A 17,742-nucleotide genomic window follows, 5' to 3' on the forward strand; every position below is an offset into this window, starting at 1 on the left:
TTACATGGTATGGTGAGAAATGTATTTTACAGTGATTACAGACCTTGGGATTCAGAGGGTCTCCTGTTCTCTCTGCCCCTCTTGGCTGTAATGAATCAGTCTGCACAGGATGTGGCTGCTAGCAGATGATAATACAAAGTGAAGGGCTGGGCCATGAAAAGCCCCAGGGTGGCTCAGCATGGTGCTGAGTTCTCACGAAGAGCTGATTGCTTTCCAAAAATAAGAACAGGAACTAGGGCAGATAATCCATGTAAAATGCACTTTCCACCCTTACACATTCACAACAATTTATTATTTTCAGCATTATGGAGCGTTACATGTTGATTACATACATAATCTATCTAGGCACATACACCTACACACATTTCTACGTGTACTCTCGCAAGCCCTGTTTGCAAGAGTTTTTTTAGGAGCCTGTTTTGTGGGTGTATTTCTAGAACATATAAATAGATTCATGTTTTCACATCATTTAAACCCAAATGTGATTGCAAACATGACAGCACTAGAAATATGATGGCTTGAATTTTTTTGCTCTGTTTTAAATCCTTCATTTTATTAGCGCAAGATAATCTGGGCTCTTCACACCATGTATGAACCATGCTATTGCGGTGGCATTACCATTGGTCAGAGTTCAGGTTGTGTCAGCACTTCTTTTATAAACATAAATCCGTATTTCAGAAGCTTAATAATCTAATAAGCCTTGGAATTTCACACTTGTCTGAAACTTGGCAGAGAGTATTAACTTTGTCTTTTACCACATTAAATAGAAATATATATTAGAGGGGAATGTAAATAAATGAAAAATAGGCTTATTGTGTTTGCTGCCTTTTCTCTCTCTGTGTTAATTTTGTTTATTGAAATGAAATGGAGTGAACTCACAGTTCTAAGTGGAAACCTTTGAAAATTTTTTCTTAAGTCAAAAATTGCAGTCATTAGTGTTTGCAAATCAGACCTACACACATCACACAAGCCTGCAGATCTCATGCATGGTGACTGAAGCTCCCTAATCTGCGTCAGCACAGCAATTCATATGAAGTAACAGCTGCAGGACTGACTGGGCATACACAGAAAACAGAAGCATGGATGTGTCTTCCTTTGTCGCTTTAATATATAATTTCAAGTCCTGTGATTATCTAAGTACATTTTCTAAACAGTGATGATGTGTAAAGTTAATCAAATGCAGTGCTTCCTCTGTCTTGTGGAAAAGCCTATTTTCATAAAATTTCCAAGTGTTTTTGTTTGTTTGTTTATTTGCTTGGTTTTTGTTGTTGTTGTTTTGTTTTTTTTTGAATAAATAAAATGTTTGGAAAAAGCTCTGGTGCAAGCCTTGATTTTTGCTTACCCCATCTAGATAACCCTGAGATTATAGTGAGGGTCACTAAGGGTAGAATTTGCTTGTGCACTTTTTACATAGAAAAGCATTTTTTTTTCTTAAAGGTAGCAGTAACACAGGGATCCCGTGTTAATGAATGCTTTAGTCTGACCTATATCACTTCTTTTTCCTTGTGCATTCACTTAAGCCTCTGCACAGGGTGCATATAATCTGACAATCTGCAATATTTTATCCTCCTTTTGCATTCATTGTAGCTGTGCATATGTGCCTGTGCAAAGCAGCTCTTGCACATCCTTACCAAGGAAGGCTGATCTGCTCTGAAGACTAGACATGCTCTTCACTCTTACTTTACCCAGCCCATTTTGAAAAGCACACAAAACCCAAATCCCCCCTCCCACCGTATATATATACATATATATATTTTCTTTTTTTTTCCCTCCATCCCTTTCAAATACCTACTCCCACTTTCAGTAGGAAGGCTATAGGGCCATAGTTATATATTTTCTTTTGGAAAATCCATACCTATTTCAAGCACTTTGAGTCAAGCTTAGGATACCTTTCCACTCCACTTAGTTTTTTATCTACCTCCCTAAGGAAAGTTTTCCACATACCAAATGCTCTCCCAGAAAGAGTGCTGGGAATTTTCAGCATAACACAGACACAACAACCTGTATTCATTTTACCTAGTATTAAGCCTCTAAAAATTAGCTATTTATCTCTTATTTAGGCATCTTTAGATATTTTCACTACCTACAGAAAGAAGGGTGTTTGACTAGCACATGTTTTATCTTAGTTCAGGAGTGGGATCAAAGGCAGGTCAAATAAATACCCTTATGCCTCTATCTGCTCTACAGAAAGCATAAGCTGATTAACTCAAATATAGACACCTGCCTTTGACACATCTATATTTATACCCTAAATGATAGCCGCTAATATGTGCCAGCTACCTTGTTAGAAAATGCAGGTGTCTGCCATTTGAAATCTGTGTCAATCTACAGCAGCTAAGAGCCCATTGTGGTCCTTCTCAGCAAACTGACCACGGTGCTTCTCGGTGCCGTAAAATCATCATACTGTTTGTAGAAAGAAAACTTCAGGACTGATATATTAAATAGTATATTTTAAGAAAAAGTGAGGTGGCAGCTTTTATTTGCAGTGCACACTACATTTCATAGTCTAGAAATTCTCACTAGAAAAACCAGAAAACCAAATTACTTCTTCTTATGGTATTTTATGGCTCAGTCAAGCCACTTTTGTATGTAAAGGTAGCTTTTTCAGTGCATTCAGTGGCATAAGATAAGGCTGTAGAATTGTGCAACAAACCTGCCAGCTATAAAAGCTTTTAGATAATAAACTTTTTGATTATTATTATTATTTTTTAATGTAAGTAAATCCCCACCTACTAGCTGTTACTGTAATTGAGCCTAGTAACATCTGTGCCTGCTTCCACAGGTGCTGGGGGGTTGCAATCGCTTTGAGTGACTATCAAAAGGCTATGAGCAATCACACTCATACTGCTCAAGGATGAAAGGGGGTTGTTGAAAGAAAGTTCCCTAGATGCTATTTAGGGGTGATCCAAGAAGAGAACCAAGATGTAAGTAAGAAGCAATGTAAGCAGAGGAATTGTAAACAGGCTGGTGGCCTCCAGTTCTCCTTCTGTCTAACGAGAGTGAGGAACTGACAGTATTTATTGTAAGATATCCCTAACTCATGAGAGGGCATAAGAAGAGGTCTTTCCTGTCCCTGCATATTGCAAAAATGGTAAGGATTTAAACCTCTCTTAAATATCTTGTATGGCTAAGCTTTGGCTGAAGGAATTGAAAGTCGTTATGGACAATGCTCTGACATTGCATGTTGCTGATTTCCTTAGGAAACCAAACTAAAATGCTGGGAGGAGTACTAGAGGAAGGAAGTGGCCTAGAAAGCAGAGACCTAGGGGTATTGCTCTGTGGGTTTTGGTGTTTCGGTGAATGAGCTGGTCAGGTATATTGTGTACTTCTGTAGTCCTGGGAAATGCATTAGACTTCAGTTTGTTGAGGTATTTGCTTCTTAAGAAGAAAGGTGGTGTGTTGAATTACTGAGTGATCTGCATTCCCTAAATCACCATACTCTCCTGTGAAAACAAAATAAGTGTATATCTCCTGAAGGTTTTTTCTGTGATATGAGACCAGCTGCTATGACTTCATATCAGTTATCTGTGGTGAGATGATAACTGTATGTATAACCTAAAGCAGATATCATCTACTTCCCTAAACAACCTGTTGACTCTGTGTGTTGTGTGGATTAGACACTGATTATAAAGATGTCTAGGCTGGAACTGAGACTTGTGGCAAAGTCATGTTGTGCTTAGCAGCTTGCTTTCTCTCTTCCGTTGCAGCAGATACGTATAGAAAGTGTTTATCTATTGTTTCTCAGGCTTGTGGCAGTGAATTAGTAAAATATAACACACTACAGCCATTTAGTAGTGCTGGACTTGCTGGGTATCTTAGGCAGAGACATCACAAGTTTTCTTGTTTCTGTGATAGAAATTTGGTGACTGCTCGCCTCACTTCTAACATATATAATAACGTTGGTCACTGGGCTGTTGTTATATTTATTGAGCATGCTGTGGTTATTATGAATCAAAGTATAGAGATGTGTGAACAAAGACTTTAAAAGCGCGATCTGCTAGAAAACACAACCATGTTTAGAAGCTGTTCTCAAAAAGAAAAAACTACTGAACATGGTTATAAGCACTAGCTGGTAAGTGATGAGTCAAATTTAATTATAGGAACTTTATCTGTTTACTACGTCCTCTAGTAAATGACTGCCCTCTAATAAACTAATATTGATAAACATGTGACTCCCAGTTTTGTTTGGGAATAATGATAATGCATAGGGTGGTGCACACGTGTTTCTCGCACAAGGTGAACTACAGTCTTCTATCAGCCTATTCAGCTCGGTTGTTTTGAGCAGTGCAGCTCCTGAAGTGCCCCGGACCAGGTCTGGTGCACCAGACTCAGGAGAGCTCTTTGTATTCAGTGTGCTTAGTCTGCGCTGCTGTTGGGTTGCCCTTGTTTTGCAGCCAAGGGCTGTGTGCTGCAGTCTAGAACCTCCTTTTGACAAAGTCTAGTAGCTCGAGACTGGCTTCCTAGCTCAGTGGTAAGAATTAAAAATAAAAACAAAACACTCTGGTCTCCATGCAATCAAAGGATCTTACAGTGCCAATAGCAGCTTAAGGCAAATGGGGATCTAATAGCTGCATTTCTTCACACCTATCCCTGAAGCTGTGGTCTTGGGCTCTAGTGTTTACATCAGTGTCCTGTACAGTGATTCCTAAAAGCTTTCTTTGAATCCTCCTGTATCCCAATAGTCTGAATGTTCTCAGTCTTTCTCACATTTAAAAATGTGGAAAACACTGGGGGTATTGCAATAACCTTACCCAGGTTTTACATTCCTTACCAAGACTTAATATCTTAACTAACACTTTTACCAGGAAGCTAACAACTAATTTGCTACTACACTTGAAAAGCTATTTGCTGCATTTCTTTGGACAGTCATTATCAGCACTTAGAGCTAGCCCCTATCTCCAGAGGTAGGAGCTGTCAGTGTTGCTGTCTCTGGGCATGAGGAGAAATGTCATCCACATCACCATCTTCTGTCTGACCAGCCGGGGCCATGTCTGACCTCTGAGGGGTTGGCAGTGTGTCACGCTTCTGGTAAAACCTCTCCTGGGGAAAGAGATTCAAGTGCCTTTGACACAGGCTATCGCATAATGGGGCGAGAAGACCGCTCCTGTCCTCAAAGCCCTGGTTGCAGGGGTGGGTGGTGGTGATCACTGCCACTGACAGGTGCTGATGCTTTGCTTTCTGTGCAACCCAGTGCCCAGATTCAGTTTGTGACAGTTTTGTGAAATAATCTCTTGCTGAGCTGCATGTGGAAAAAGCGGTGTGTTTCCTTCTCCTATTTAGGTATTTTCACTGGTGACTCTCAGGCTGCTGGGTGCTTGGGGATGCTCTCAGTTACAGACAGGCATGTGTTTTCCTCCAGAGAAAAAGAAATGTGAAACAGTGACAATGGGCCCATCAGAAAGCCCCACAGGGTCTGGGGGCTGGAGGCGCAGTTCTGTCCCAGAGCATCACAGTGATGCCAGTGCCAGCAGGCTCTCCTGCCTTCCTTTTCTCCCCAGTAAGGCCTGAGGTGTCCTGGCCAGTCCCATGTCAATGTACCTGGTGTCCAGACACAGTGCACAGTCCCACAGAGCTGTAGCTTGCTGAGGTGGCCCATGTAGTTCAAAGTTCTCTGCTTCTGCAGAGCAGTCCTGCCTCAGGAGGGAGTGGTGGGAGAGCCCTGACCATGTACTCTGCCCTCAGCAGTATTATCTTGAGCATGGTGACTGTGAGGGCCTGCAACAAGCTGGGGACAGGGCAGAAATCTGTGTGATGCTTCTGCCCAGCCTGGGTAGGCATGGCTGGGGACCTGCTCTCTGCAGGTTTTGCCCTAGAGATGTTTGGAAGTTGTTCTTGATTTAGGAAGTGTTCAAATGACAACACAGATGGGGCCCAGCTTGCTTGAGCTTTTATTTTGAATAATCAGTGGATGTCAAAACATTTCCTCTGAAAATACTATGCTGAGCCTTCTTTAACCAGTAGGTCCTGTTGCAGCCCATGGCTTCCATGTTGAGTTTTGTAGGCTTGAATGTTATAAACTTGTTTTAAACCTTAGGACAGCTAACCGGACAGCAAAGAATGTAACAAGGATTTTCACCCTCCAATGTCATTAGACATCAATATATTATGCCTGAATTTGTGGGGGTACCAGGAATTGTGAAGTCAATTATAAATGGTGACTCAGAGTTGGAAAGCATCTCGGGTTACATGCTTCCCTCTTTCCTCCACCCCAATCAACTTGTAAGGACAGAAGGGTGGGAAAACGATCCTCCTGAAGGCTGGCAAATGGAACCTTGAGGCTTTGTGGTGCCTGAGGACAAGAAACAGTTGCTTCTAGAGTGATGTTGTCTGCCGACAGCTCCTCATGTCATATAGGTCAACTCAGTTTTCACCTAGGGAATTTGGGGTGTGTAGGAGAGCTCATGATGACATAGTATATGTCACTCTTACTTCCAGTTTCATTATGTGTGTGAATTGAATGTTTGAAACAAGACATTATTGGCTTGACTCAAATGGTGTGTGTTTTCCTTTCAGGAGAACGTGAGCTGTAGCTTCTGTTGGGATATAAATAAAATCTATAAAGACTCAGTAAGGGCTGGGTTGGCTATTGTCATTCTCTTTAACTCTTAGATTAGCAATTAGGTTACCTAATAACATCAGGGAGGAGGATGCAATTGGCTTGCCCTGGCATAACAGCCTTGCCCTTTCCTCCACTCTCCTGCTGGCTGGGCCCCCTGCTGGGCAAGGGGGTTTCAGTGGGTGCCTGCTGGGCTGGGATATGTTTGTGTACAAATAAGTGGCCGTAAGGGTGCCACTTAGTGCAAGTGAATCTACTCGAACTGTTTGGATGCCCTCCCATGGCATGAGGAGGTGCTCTGGCACCTGTTGTCTTGTTGGTCACCTCTAACCCATGGGAACTGTGACTCATTGCTCAGACCTCTACAACTCTGGTGACTATCTAAGCTGGTGCTTATGCGGGAAGCTCCCTCTTTCATGGTAAACCATTGTCTCACTTCCTGCATCTCGATTTATTAGGGCTTAAAGGGGTGTGTGCGCACTTAAGGAAGTTTCAGCCTGTTCTTTACTCCTTTATAAATTAACACTGTGTTGTGACAGCCCTGGGAGCTTGGGCTGTCCCTGATGGATGCTGCATGTTCCCTGACCTCTCTGGTGGTGCTGCCAGCCCAGGGGAACTGCCTACAGCACACAGCATCTTTTCTCCCATCAGCAAGAACCTTGACGTGGGACATGTTCCCTTGCATCCCATGGTGCTGGGAGGTGTCTCATCTTTCATTTTGCCATGCTTGCATCAGACTTGAAAGCTGTAAAAACATAACCATTTACTCATTCTTTGTTATAAACAAAAACAATCACAACTTGTACTTGCTGCATGCTTCCCCTCAACTTTTGTCCAATCTCTTTGTATATCTGTTCAGGCAAAAATAGATAATGCAGCACAATGTCATACTCTATCTAATGTGAAAAATCTTAGCTGGGGGATGTGATCTGGCTTTAAACTTGTCTTTTTTCAGTCGGATTTTTTACTCTGATTTTTTTTTCGGGGGGGGGGGGGGGGGGTAGTGAAATGACCAAAGAAAATCTTGACATGACTGAAAACAAGCCTGCTGAGACCTAAAATATAATAAAATATATAATGATTCTCTTTATCCTAATTGCCTGTCATATGATATACAGGCAAATATCTTACAGCTTAGTTGAGGTATGTTCTACACAGTCTGCTGTTGTATTAGGTAATTGTTTTTCTGTCACACTTTAAGTCAATAATTTATCTTCAATAAATTGATTAATAGATGCCATGATCTTGCTACTCACATGCTTAACATGTCTTAAGCACATCAGTAAGATGTTTCACCATCTCTGTGCACATCACTGTAAAGTATTGAACTTATGATAGCATAACACATAGTTTAGCAGTTACCTCATATAAAGAGATGTTCCTATATACTTCGCGAAGCACTGCTACTTTCTTCAAAGTACTAATCTTCCTAAAGCAAAACCTATTAATAGTAGTAGAACACAGACTGAGGTAAATGGAATTTCTAGCAACATTGCTGTTGCCAACTATTACATTTGGATTTATCATGAATTCTTGGTGGGTACCCAGCCCACACTTGGACACTAAAATGATACAGTACCCTCTTAAGGGTTTACAGACTGCTAGTCTAGACTTCAGATTAGTGGGAGGACCTTGAGGAAAAGCAGGGATAGCTGGAGGAAAGAATGAAGGCCACGCTTGCGTGGTTGTAGTTTACGTCACTTCATTAAGTAAACAGGGTGGTTCTGCTAGGCTTTCTGACTTTGTAGTTATAAAGATACGTGCTTCTTGTACCATGCCAAACCATCCCACTGATAGAGAAGTCAGCTTGTTCTCCTACCTGTCATCTTGCCAAAAAAACAATGTGTAGATTATGATGTGGGGATAAGATCAAATATAAGGGATCAGTATTGCCTTTGGGGATGTTTCCCTCCTTCCTTCTCGTGGGAGACTTACCTGCTTGCTGTCCCCAGCTGTTAGTTTTGGTTACATTTAATCTATTAGTATTTTATACCCCTGTCCTTTTTGTAATCTATTCTGCAGCTATCATTCCTTGGTGGGAAATATTAAAAAGGCTGATTGAACAAGGATGTACTTCTCTGTTTCTTCTGTGCCAAGATTATTGCTTCTGTCTTTGAAACTCTGCCTGGCAAAACACGGATGCAGGATGACATCTTGGCATTGCTGTTACACGTACCAGTGTTGTAGACTTGATCACAACAGAATAAGTGTTTACGCTGGTATAATTATACTGGTGAGGTAAGTGAAGTTAAAGCATTATACCACAACAAATGCTTTTGCTCATATCTGCAAGTTGCAGATAAGGAAAAAACTTCCAGTTTAACTAGTCTATCTTAGGTATGTCTGTAATCTTACTGGGTCTTTCTCACCATGCCTGATCTGAATCTGATCATATAAACTAATGGTGATAAACAGTTATAAAAGATTAATTTCAAAGGAAAGATTGTCACTTCTGCTCAAAATAAATCTAATTTGGAAATCTTTCCTTCTACAGTTTGTGTAGGTGTATGGGACCAGTGGTGCATCTGTTAGCATGGCTACAGCATCTTGTGTATATGGAGAAGTCTTTTTGTCACTGCCTAAGAAGTTAGCTCTTTCCTTTCCAACATCCTTAACCTGTCATGTGCCATGATACCTACAGAGACTTAGTACTCTGATCTGTCACTGTCTTGGTGTTACTGCTCTATTGTGGCTGCTTGCCTCTCTGGCTGTATGCAGTAGACTTGAGGCTTGTGTCCAAGCCTCCGTTGTTGACCACTGGAATCCTCTTGGGATGGCTGTGACACACTTGGCGGAAGAGGATGGCCACCTCCCCCTTACACACATGCCAGGGCACAGTGCAGGCCAAGTCCTTCCAGCAACATCAAACAACTGTCTGGGGCAGCTATAATTATACATATAGAGAGGCCAAGTACTGCATATTTCAGGGGCAAGTGGGACCAGAAGGAAGTCTGAATGAAACTAGGTAGTGCAGATGGACTTCAGGAAAGCTGTGGGCTCAATGCTGTTCCTCAGTCAGTACGTTTAAAGTAGTTAACTTCGGTTAAAGTTTCCTCCAGGCAAATAAGCATATATTGTCTCTTTGCTTAACTTTAAATACGTTCTCAGGTGGTTCTTCTCTTCTGTACATCTCCAATCCAATAGGCTCTGGACTGATGCCTTGGACTCTTACCTGCTCTGCCTGATGCAAATGACTACTAATAGTGTCCAGCACTGTTTGCATGTCCAGATTTAGTTAAGGAAATGATTCTATAGCAGCTTAGCTGGCTAAACCTGACAGCCAGATTATATGCATCAGCATTCCTTGTTTAATGAAACCAGAGTTACTGAAATATCAGTCACGCTGTCTGCTGCCACCTCAGCTAATATGACCACTTCTTGGATGTGATCTGAGTGCTTTGCTCCAACACTTGCCTGAAAGTCAGCATCTTCTTATTTTTTCTTAGCTGTGATGAGGAACAAGTATGTACTACTGTTACTACAGTAACACAGTAATTGAATGTTCTAGTAAGAACGTGTTTATATTAAAAGCCATATTTATCTCCTTGTGAACAGTCTTAATTTAGCTATGACCCTTTAAAACTGAAGCTTAATTCTATTGCACTGGGAGATGCTTTCTTGCGACACTCTTGGTCATATTATGAACACGTGTGTGTGTGTGTAGAGGAGCTGTTCAAACAATCACTTCTAAAAATGAACTAGGTGTCTGAAATACCTACATAGAGCTAAGCAATAAAAGCTATTAAACTGATTGTCATCTTTCTCTTGTTAGGGGAAACAAAGAATAAACTGAAGAAGCCGAAACTTATGTTCTGTGCCTGACTCAATATGTGCAGCCCAAAGTAAAACTTGTCTCATACACACATGTTTGGATCAAGCCTTGAATATAAGGAAGAGTGGGGAAGTGGGTGGAAAAGGATGGGAGATGTTCCACTGATTGCAGTAGGTGATGACTGAGATTCTTGTTCCCTCAGCAGTAAGGATCTGGTCCTCCTTTGTATACGTGAGAGTCTGTCTTCTTCCTTTCTATCAGTACAAAGTGTCTGTGGTGTGCTACAGTATGAGCAGAAATAAGGAATCCCATTAAATCCTGTGGGCTATCACCTTGTTATGTTATTGCTGCCTATCACACATGGTGCTTTAGGCTATTAACAAAACTTGTTGAGTACCGCGAACACTAATGAGCAGCCATAGTTGACACTGATGGTGACAGCTAAGCCAAAAGACTCTCAGGTTAGTGAAAGCTAAGGCTAGCTTTCCTTGCAAGGATTTTGACTCTAAAATTTGTTGGCCACTGACTCAATTGCTTAGTTTTTCCAGGACAGCTCTGTTTTTTTTTTTTTGGGACAGCAGCTGGATTACTCTTACCATATAAGAAAGTAGAACGACTGAAGCACTGAAGAAAGTATGTTAGAACTTGTAGTGGAAACAGCATTCTGTGGCTGTGAAATTTGTTACCTAACTGGGATGGGGCATGCACAGCTTCTCTGGACAGCCTGTTCCAGTGCCTCACCACCCAGGATGATGGAAAGTAGGAGGGAAATTAAGAAAATGGTGACTGGATGTTGGTGTATTATTTAGTCTTGTGTAAGGCCAGCATCCTTCAGAACAGTGAATCAGCTGTAGTTAACTGGTAGCGATTTAAAAAAAATAAAAATAAAAAACAACAAACCTACACCTCTAGTTTCTGAGGTTTCTTACTGTTGTCATCTAAATTAGGCACACTCTAATGGGCAAACTTGTTTTTTTTTTTCTTGTACTACATTAAAGTTTTTTTTAAGCTTTTAAATGCATTGGAAAATCATGCTGAAGCTTCTTTATTTACAGTCCCTTAGAAATTGGAGTGGGTAAGACAACTTCAGAGGATGTACTGGAAGAAAGTAGAGGACAAATTCTTACATGGATCAGTAGCATTAGTATACAGCTAGCTTTGGAAAGAGGTGCTAGTAGGCAGTGAAAATTCATAGAGGTGCAATGGTTCCTCTCTGTCCCTGTGGAAATGATTTACCAGCAACTTAAAATAACTAACACCCACCTTATGTCACAGCAATTGGTAGTAGTCCTGTTGTGGAAGATTGACTTTTTTTTGTCCTAAGCAGGAAAGAATTGTTTGAAAGCAGAACAACTCTTTCCTGTTCCACTAATCTTCTTAGCTGAGGATTCATTTGACTGACTGGCTTGCATGTAGAAGGTTCTGAGACCATCTTGAGGTAATCTTATTGAAAAGGTGGGGGAAGAGGGCTCTTGCGTTGCCTGCTATTATTGTTTGCCTAGGTGAGTAAGTATTTCCTGCAAAGCTGACTCAACAGAGCAGCTAGAGCCTGTCCATCCAGACATCTGTAATGCAGGAAAGCTAAAAGTTCAAGATGTTCTGCAGTGTACATAGTTTACTTTTTAAACTTGGCAGCATATAATCTCTTGTGCCTGTTTGTAGGTTCTGCTCAGAATCTTCAAGAGATTGGAATTTTCCATCATAAAAACAAATGGAAAGTAGGGGAAAATGGGTGCCTCTTAAAATCTTACTGTAAAAGATACCGTACATGTGGTTGCATTTGAATATCATCTTCTTCCCTGGACAAGAACAGCCTGAGTTTTGACTTTCAAGATCATAGAAACAAATTGTTGCAGGATCCTTGGTCTAACGCCCTGCTCAAAACAAGGCCAGCTCTAAAGTTGGGCCTGGCTGTTCAGAGCCTTTTTCAGTCAAGCTTTGGTTATCTCCAAGGACTGAGATTCTACAGCCTTCATGGACAGTCTGGTCTAGTGTTTTGACTGTCCTTATTTTTTTTACCAATCCCCACCATTGCTCCTCCTCAATCTGAATTGCCCTTGCTGAACCTTGTGTCTTTCAACTCTCATGGTCCAACTGCTTACCTCTAATATGTTCTCCATAACCAGCTATTACAGCAGAGGACAACTACATTCCCCACTCAGCTTTAACTTCAGGTTAAATAAACACAGTTCTCAGCCTCTCCTCATAGCATGTACTTGGCCCCAGAATCAACCCTGAGGAATGTGACTTGCAATTGGCTGCCAAGGGTTTTGGGTAACTGACTTTATGAGCATAATGGTCCAGCAAATTCTCTGCTTCCTTTATATTCCACCCATCCAGTCTATACCCCTATGATTTGGCTAATCTGAATACTCTGGGAGACTGAAAGCTTTGCTAGAGTCAAGGTAAATGATATCCTCTGCTCTTCTTTTCTTTGGAGTTACTGTTCTCTTCAGAGAAGGAGATTGGATCAGTCTAGTACTAGTTCCTTTTGATAACTGCAGCTTGTTCCCCATGACCACCTTATCTTTAATACACTTGAAAATGGCTTTGAAGACTTGCTCCTTGGTCTTTTCAGGGACTGTGATTAAATCAGTGGTTTCCTAAGAACATCCTTCTTGCCCTTCTTGAAGAAGAATGACATTTTTTGCCTTTCTATAGCTAGTAGAGCCTTCTTGCAACCACCTTGACATTTTAAAGGTGATTGAGAGTGGCCTCAATGGCACTGGACTGCAATCTCAGCACCCTCATTTGTCACACGAGTGCATAGGACCAAACGTGTTCAGTTTGCTCTCAGTCTGCCTGAAAGGCCTAAGAGCTAACCTTGACAATAAAGGTCTCTTCTGCTCCTGTTGCCACCATGTCTCCCAGCCTCTTCAGCAATAAATCCATGTTTTCTTAAAAACTGCTGTCACTGATTTCATACCAGCAGAAGTCCTCATTGTTGCCTCTTACATCCCTTGCTGCAGCCTCCCTAGGGCCACCCAAGACAACGTACCCATTTCCCTTCTGCATGCTTCCATGATATCAAGTAGCACATTCAGGTTTGTCATATAATCTGTTCTTGACTCCCAGGGTAAATTGCCTTGGGATTTTTTTATGTAAAGACAATTTTAAGACAGAAAAGTACCTTGCTATCATGCATGAATACCCATGACTGAGATAACATGCAGAGCTGAAGACTGAAGTCTTGTGTGGGCTGATAACTTATAGATAAGAAAAGGAACTTCTAAAGGTGATCTTAGTTTTGATGAGAACTTATGAATATTCACTCACTTCCTCCTCAATTTTAGTAACTTCCTATTGGAGCCTGTTGCATATTGAATTGTTGGGGATGTATTTCACTCCCACTCTTCGAGTTATTACCAACTCTCGCAAACAGTCTCTTTCTAATTAAAGGAATTACCTGAATTCTTTTGACCTTATTCATACTAGCCTGAGGAAAAAATAAATAAATGTGTATCCTCCAAGTCAAAAACCACAGCACATGCAGTTCATACCAGTGTGGTACAGCACAGCATCAGGGTAGGTGTTGTAGTCAAGCTTCTGATGACTAGTTGGGAGTTCAGTCATTTATTGAACTACTAATGCTTTCCCCAGCCTTCACAGGGAGAGACTTAGCCTATGCACTCCTTAACCACTGGCTTCATTTTAGTCTCTGTAGAACCTGCTGAAATATTTCAGGGTGCACAGTCTCCTGAGAGTAGAACATGACAAACACAAAATTTCTTTTAGAATGAACATCAAACTAAGCTATGTGTTACTTCAGATAGCTCTGTTTGAGTTGGATAGCTAAATTGGGATCTGGAGCTATAATGCAGCTCTTAACGTCTGGACATGTTTTACTGGAATTTTGTTGCCTTTTATTTTTTTTCTTTGGGGAGGGAGGTAGACTACTTTGTCCATTTTCTAAAGCTATTGCTAAAACGATGACTCTTCAGTTGATGCTGTGGCCTTCAAGGTTGCTAGAAATCCACAGAATGAAGCCAGAAAGAACATATTCTGTTGAACTGTGGTGCTGAAGCAGATTTGCAAACATCAAAGGTGAGGAGAATACTCTGCTTATAAAACATAAATCACTGCAGTCTCTGAAATAACCCACTATGATGAAGTGGCAATGAATCTTTCATGAAGTATAGCAATAGCACCAGATGGCTACTGGGCCTGTGGGAGAATCTTTGTTTCATGTTAATTTTGAAAAATAGTAAACTATAAAAGGCATGCATTCACTAAATTGTGGGTCAACTGTTAGTTGCCACTATTAGTATGGACCTAAAATATATGCATGGAGTCACCTTGTTCTAAATTGGCATGTTCTTCCTTGATACGTCTGATGTCCAACTCTGTGAACTCTTGCAGGTCTCTGCAATATGTAGCTGTGTTTTTATTTTTTGTTTAAATTGCTTTATGCTCATGCGGCTGTCTCCTGGCCTTTTTTATCTTGTCACATCCTGCTATAATTCACCTGCTTTTGAAGTAATCTTACTCCAACTTGGAATGGATGAGACCATGATAATTATACCTATATCATAAGGCATTTAGTCAGGCATTGGAATGGGTTGCCTGGGGAGGTGAAGGAGGCACTGTCCTTGGGAGCCTTTAAAGAAACGTTGGACATGGTGTTTAGGAACATGGTTTAGTGGGTGACATTGGTGGTAGGAGGATGGTTGGACCAGATGATCTTGGAGGTCTTTTCCAACCTTAATGATTCTGTGATAAAAGCTTGAAAGCTCTAGGTCCTTTCGCACTGCATGTCTTTGCTTGTGATTAGGAGGTCCTGGTAGTTCAGCTTTGCACATTCCACTGTTGAAACAACACCTTTGTTAAATGATGGCATGTGCCCAACTGTATTTGTCTGTTACTTCAATTTATGGCAAGTTCTAGCCAGGGTTATGTAGTGTCTAGCATCTTCTCTGCTTTTTTTTTTAGTGAAAGATGGTGACCTGGTATGTCACTTCTAGAAGGACACTAGAAGCCCTAGAGTAAGAGCATGAACTTCTATTAGTACAATAAATCCAGAAACAATTCAAGGCTCTAACCTGTGGTCTGTCAAGAACAAGGAAGAATGCTTGATTAAAGATTTCTTAAATAGAAAACTTATTTCCCATACAGTGATCATTTTATGCAACCCTAGATCACACTTTTTCCTTAAATTCCAATAACCTTATTTATCTTTTTGTTCTGTCTTTTTTTGTAGTGGCATCTGAGCTAACACAATAAAGCCAGAGCATGGTCTTACCTATCACTGGACTTCTAACCAGTGTACTTCTTATTGAAAGAAATTTCCAGCTGTTCAGGAGTGTACATGTACATAAAACTGGGTATGTGTATATAAAAACTACTCTGCTTTAAACCACTGTGGATTAGGATTTAATGTACACTAATCCATTTGAATTTAAAGATGTATTTTTTTCTTAGTCATGTGATTTTATTCTATCACTTTATTTCAGTACCCTCTAGAGATTCTAGCCCCTGTGGAAAAGCTTGACGGATTCCCAAGGTGCTCTGCAGAGGATTTAACTGCGCCAAAGTGCTTTGCCCTCATCAATCAGCAAGCAGGAGTTCTGTGCAAACATATGGGTGTACTCACACTTTGGAGTGAAGTTCAGAGTCCTTGTTTGGCTTTGAGGTGGCTGATATGTCACTACAAGCCACGTTAACTCCACTAACAAACAGTACAGTTATGTTAGACTGATGCTATTCCTCAGCTAATGTGTCCTGTCTCACAGCAGAGCTGTCTAGGCTGGCTGCAGTTTAATTTGCCTGACACAGCTCTCTTCCTAGAGGTGCTTTAGCTGATTAGGTTATATATTCCCAAGTATCTCTTGAACTATGTGCACACATGAATACACATGTGCCAAAGCAAGATATACCTTATGCTCCTGTTTTTAACAGGGATGTCAGCTCAGAAATAGTGTGTATATCTTCTTTGCACTTGTATTTGGATTTCTTCTACATTGTGGTGGAACACGTCAGAAAAACATGATCTGGTGCAAGGCTGCTTGAAGGTGCTGAATCTAAATACTAATTTATGGTTTTGGGGATAATCCAAAGCAGTATTATGTTAGATGGTATGTACTCTGCTAGAACAGAAAGCTGCCATGTGTTGCTTAGTGAGTGGAAGTGAAGGGGGATAGAGGGCACCTGATCTGAGACCTGTGGCATGTGGCTAAGGCTGGGCTGGGAGGCTTGTGCAGCCCTGTGGATCAGCTAACTGTAGGCATGCAGGCACTGCACCAAAAAGCAGATGTCTCAGTACCAGTTGTTTGGAGAAGGAAAAAAAGTGGTATAGGCTTTTTCGCCCCCTAGAGTCTTGGATATTATGGAAGCCATTCTTTATAGGCCCTTACACATGCTGCAGAGGTGCCTGTTGGAATCTAAAAGCTGAGACTATGGTGAGAAGTGCTGGGTTCGAGGTACTTGTACTGTGTGCTCCCTCTTAGGAAGATGATATAGATCTCTTAGAGACGCACACCTGCTAACTGAGCTGTAATTTGTTGTTCCTGACTTCACGAAGTAACTCTTACATGGAAAAAAAAAAAGCTGCAATGTAACTCCCAGGTATTCTTTTTTATAAATTAAAGCACCTTAAATATAAACCTGAAACAAAATGAACAGGAAGTTTTAGGAGTGAACATGAAAAAGCCTGTGCTGAACGAACACGTGCGTGCACACAGAAGTGGGTGGGGAGAGGGGAGGAGAACTGTAAATGTGCCAAGAAGCTGTGGACGGGTGAATGGGTAAAAACAACTGAGCAGTTTGAAGGAGTGGAAGCTGGGTGTTATGCAGAAGCAGACTTCTGAAGTAGGTAACTTTACTGCAGTGCATGCATGTGCAACGTGCTGCTTGAACCTGGCTCTGCAAGATTCCTGTGTGACTACAGCCTTCAGAGCACTGCCATGCAGTGGTGTGTCTCAGCAAAGAAAAAGAAACAGCCAGCCTTTTCTGTTAGACTCAGTCACCACATCTGTAAATATTTGTGCTGAAAATTGCCTCTGAATGCTATTTCAGGAGTCTTTAAGTTTACTTTGTAACTCTCTTTTTTTACATGCAAGTTTTTAATTATATAAAGATGAGTAACAATAAAACTGTTCTGTGCCAAAGTCATTCCACCTTAAACAAAATACTATCTTCCTCTGCCTGTACTCTCAGTGTATATAAACAGTGGTTGCTTTTCTGGACAGAGAGCCTTTATGGCTGTTCATAGTATTAAGAAAAATCTCTCCAGGTCCTAGCTGCATGTTAGCAGGCCTTTTTTTTTTTTTGATAGGGACAAAAAGATTACAAGTATCTAAAGAGACAGATATGGAAAGGCTACAGGCTCCTGAGCCATGCAGTGTTTCTACTGCCCTTTTTACTCTCAACAGTCACTCCAAAGTTACACCACACCGCTGATCAGCAACATTCTCATGAA

General features: G+C 41.1%; 1 long non-coding RNA gene across 1 annotated transcript; it reads left to right on the forward strand.

Moving 5' to 3' along the window:
• The first annotated feature begins 2,838 nt into the window (after window positions 1–2,838).
• Window positions 2,839–17,416, forward strand: LOC308188998. The gene is made up of 3 exons (XR_013945933.1): window positions 2,839–3,091; window positions 15,526–15,649; window positions 15,779–17,416. It is a non-coding gene; the product is annotated as an uncharacterized lncRNA (long non-coding RNA).
• Window positions 17,417–17,742: the final 326 nt, after the last annotated feature.

Source organism: Anser brachyrhynchus, assembly GCF_964034855.1.
Source record: "Anser brachyrhynchus genome assembly, chromosome: 2".
Classification (NCBI taxonomy): Eukaryota; Metazoa; Chordata; class Aves; order Anseriformes; family Anatidae; genus Anser; species Anser brachyrhynchus.